The sequence below is a fragment of the Camellia sinensis genome, chromosome 10 (assembly GCF_055761805.1).
Source record: "Camellia sinensis isolate YWXY chromosome 10, ASM5576180v1, whole genome shotgun sequence".
In the NCBI taxonomy this organism is placed as follows: Eukaryota; Viridiplantae; Streptophyta; class Magnoliopsida; order Ericales; family Theaceae; genus Camellia; species Camellia sinensis.
The window spans coordinates 180,883,053-180,887,778 of NC_138970.1; positions in this window are offsets into that span (position 1 = coordinate 180,883,053).

The following is a 4,726-nucleotide window of genomic DNA, read 5'->3' on the forward strand; positions in this document are numbered from 1 at the left end:
TATGCACTATCTTTCCAATTTCAACAATATATTCAACACATATAGTATCACATTCAACTTCCGTATGAGGCAAGTTCCAAAACATATTTCCAATAACCAAAACATTTTCAATGTTTCACAACTTAAGACATATATAAAAGCTCTTAAGTTCAACAAAATGTAAAATTTAAATATAAGATTACATATCAACAAACAAGTCCGGATATTTCTCTCGGACTTCCAACTCACGTTCCCAAGTGGCTTCCTCCACTCCGTGATGTTTCCATAAGACTTTCACCAAAGGAATGGTCTTGTCACGCAGGACCTGATCCCGCCTATCCAAGACCCGAACCGGTCTCTCCTCATACGAGGCATCCTCATCTACCTCTAAATCAGTCCAATCCAACACATGTGATGGATCTGGCTCATACTTCCGAAGCATACTCACATGAAACACGTCATGTACCCCGGACAACTGCGGCGGTAAGGCTAACCGATAAGCAACCTCACCAATCCTCTCAAGGATCTCAAAAGGACCAATAAACCGAGGGGATAACTTCCCACTCTTCCCAAACCTCATCAGGCCGCGTCTAGGTGATATCTTCAAAAAGACATGATCACCTACCTCAAACGCCAAAGGCCTCCTCCTACGGTCGGCATAACTCTTTTGTCGACTCTGGGCTGTAACAAGCCTCCTACGGATAAGCTCAACTTTCTCCGTCGTCTCCCTAACCAACTCCGGACCCAACAAAGGTGCATCACCCACCTCGGCCCAACAAACTGGAGACCTACACGGTCGGCCATACAAGGCCTCAAACGGTGCCATACCGATGCTAGACTGAAAACTATTGTTGTAGGCAAACTCTACCAATGGCAAGTGCCTCTCCCACGTCCCACTGAAATCCAGGACACAACCCCGAAGCATATCCTCGAGGATCTGAATAGTACGCTCGGACTGCCCGTCAGTCTGAGGATGATAAGCCGTACTAAAGGTCAACTTAGTGCCCAAGGCACTCTGCAAACTCTGCCACAACCTAGCAGTAAAACGAGGATCTCTATCTGAGACGATCGTCACTGGGACCCCGTGCAATCTCACTACGTCCCGAATATACAAGTCGGCAAGATGATCTACCGAATCTCTCACGCGCATAGGAATAAAGTGCGCCGACTTAGTCAACCGGTCTACAACCACCCAAATAGTATCACTACCCCGCTGAGTCCTCGGAAGACCTACAACGAAGTCCATAGTGACATGCTCCCACTTCCACTCGGCAATAGGCAAGGGTTGCAACAAACCCGCTGGCCTCTGATGCTCGGCCTTCACTTGCTGGCAAGTAAGGCACTTCGATACGAAAACAGCCACATCTCTCTTCATACCCCGCCACCAAAACTGGCGACCCAAATCCTGATACATCTTAGTACCTCCCGGATGCACCGCAAGGCGCGAATGATGAAACTCTCGGAGTACTTCCTCACGGCAAGACTCCGGTACAAACAAACGGTCTCGGTATCTCACACTCAGGTCGGGATACACCGTCAAACCCTTCTCAACTTTCCCACTGGAGATCTTCTCTCGGAGGGATTCTACCTCAAGATCACCTCTCTGTGCCTCTAACACTCTAATCACAAGTGTCGGCTGCACCACGACAGAAAACAAGGCCGCAGCCTCAACAGATTCGCCTAGTAGCAAATCAAACTCGCCAAGTGCTCCCAACATCACCCATTCCCGGATGGCTATACTAGCAACATCACTAATGGTCTTCCTACTAAGGGCATCGGCCACAACATTGGCCTTTCCCGGATGATAATGCAACTCAAAATCATAATCCTCGATGAACTCCATCCATCTCCTCTGCCTCAGATTCAAGTCTCTCTGTGTAAACAGATACTTCAAACTCTTATGATCCGAGAATACCTCGAACCTCTCACCATAAAGGTAGTGCCTCCAGATTTTCAAGGCAAAGATCACAGCTGCTAACTCTAGGTCGTGGGTGGGGTAATTCTTCTCGTGTATTTTCAACTGACGTGAGCCATAAGCTACCACTTTCCCCTCTTGCATCAACACACAACCCAAACCCTCTCGTGAGGCATCACAATAAACCGCATAACCCAACCCTCTCTCCGGAATAATCAACACCGGAGCGGTGGTCAATCTAATTTTCAACTCTTGGAACGACTTTTCACAAGTCTCACTCCACACAAACTTGACTCCCTTTCGAGTCAGTCTAGTCAACGGTGACGCTAACCTGGAGAAATCTTTCACAAACCGACGGTAATACCCAGCTAATCCCAGAAAACTGCGGATCTCAAACACACTCTTAGGCTGTGCCCAATCTTGCACTGCCTCAACCTTGGATGTATCAACAGACACCCCTTCCCCAGATACCACGTGGCCTAAGAATTTGACTTCCCTCAGCCAGAACTCACACTTCCCAAACTTGGCATACAGCCTATGGACTCTAAGTAACTCAAGCACCACTCTCAAGTGTGCCTCGTGCTCCTCCTCAGAAGGCGAATAGATAAGGATGTCGTCCACGAAGACGACCACAAATCGGTCTAAGAACTCCCGGAAAATCCGGTTCATCAAGTCCATAAAGACTGCCGGTGCATTGGTAAGCCCGAATGGCATCACCAAAAACTCATAATGGCCATACCGCGTACGGAATGCCGTCTTCGGAATATCTTCCTCCCTGACCCTCAACTGATGGTAACCCGATCTCAAGTCTATCTTAGAGAAACAACGGGAACCCTTCAACTGGTCAAACAAATCATCTATTCGGGGCATAGGGTACTTATTCTTAACCGTAGCCCGATTCAACTTCCGGTAGTCTATACACAATCTCAAGGCACCATCTTTCTTTTTAACAAAGAGGGCCGGTGCTCCCCACGGTGAAACACTAGGGCGAACAAAACCCTTATCGAGCAATTCCTGGAGCTGAACTTTCAACTCAACCAACTCTGCTGGAGCAAAACGGTAAGGTGCCATAGAAATCGGCGCCGTACCAGGCACTAAATCTATAGAGAACTCTATCTCTCGGTGAGGTGGCAAACTAACAAGATCTTCGGGAAAAACATCCGAATACTCACAAACTACCCTTGGCAATACAACCTGGGTCTCACCACTCTCACCACTCTCAAAGCTGGCAAGTAGACTACTAAGCTCACTTCGCCCTCGCGAATCATACCCCGGTGGCAAAACACTACCAACCCGGTCTCCCAAGAAATGGAACCACTCCCCGCTCAAGGTACACAATGTAACCCTCTGGCGGTAGCAATCAATAACAGCTCGGTATGACGATAACCAGTCCATACCCAAAATAACATCAAAACCCTTCATGGGCATGACAACAAACGGAAAAGGAAGCCTATAATCGGCGACCTCTATATCACATCCTCTAACACCCTGTTTCAGAATCAACTCACCACCCAAAGGCGATACCACACAAATAGGAGATGCTAACTGTGCTAACTCCAATTCCAAAACAGATGCAAATGCAGCAGATACAAAAGAATGAGATGCACCCGTGTCTATCAACACATTAGCAACTGAGTTGCAAAACAGAAAAGTACCTCTCACTACTGATGGAGCCGGTACTAAGTCCTGCGCGGTAACAGCATACACGCGCCCCGTAGGCCCCTGGTCTACCTGCTCACCTCTCGGAGCAAAGGACTGCTGCACAGACTGGGATGACGAAGCTCCCGGATTGGCCCTCGAGGCCTGCACAGACTGAGCTGGCTGAAAACCCTGCGTCTGCCTAGAACCAGACGCTCCCGAAGTGGCACTCAACTGTGGGCAAAACCTCTTCATGTGCCCAGGTTGTCCACACTGATAACAAATCAAGAGCTGCCCCCTGCCCAAACTCTGACTCTGCGGTCTAGCTGAAGATGAAGCAGCTTTCTGACCCCCACCCTTCTGCGGGCAAACAGAAACCTTGTGACCCAGCTGGCCACACTTGTAACAAGTGAATTCTCCCTGACTGCCTCTCCCCGAGCCTACACTAGGCACTGGAAAGGTCGATCTAGAGACTGCACCCTGAGACTGCTGAGGGTTATAACCCTTCTGTCTCCTGCCATCACTCTGACTATCCTGGCTCCTCTTGGAGCCTCTCTGACCCTCATCCTCCTCCTGCATCATAAGCTCCATATGAGCTGCAGCGTCCACTAGGTGTCTATATTCTCGAATATAAGACCCACCAATTCTCAACTTGAGGCCCCGCCTCAACTTCCGCTCAAACTCATAGCAACGGCGTTCCTCAGACGCCACCAGTTCAGGTGCAAACCTAGACAGACTGGTAAAAGTAGCCTCAAACTCGGCCACTGACAAGCCCTGCTGATTAAGCCGGCTAAACTGATCCCTCAGCTTCTCCCTAGCTGCTGCTGATAAAAACCTCTCCTGAAAAGCATTCACAAACGCCTCCCAAGTACCACCAACACGAGCTTTCTCGTACTTCCACCATTGACCCGCATCTCCCTTCAGTTGGAAGGATGCCAAGGTCACTTTCAGTGCTCCGTCCTCGATGCCAAGCATCTCAAATGTCTTCGTTGTCTGTTCGAGCCATTCATCTGCCTTAAGCGGCTCTTTAGGATCCCCGATAAACTCGTCCGGATTACACCGAAAGAACTCCCTCTTCAAGAAGGAAGGCCCTGTCTCAGCTGCCTGATTCCCAGCTCTAAGAATACCTAAAGCTCCTGCTATCTCTCTGGCCAAGGCACCCATAGCCTGCTGACCCACTGGCTCAGCCACATT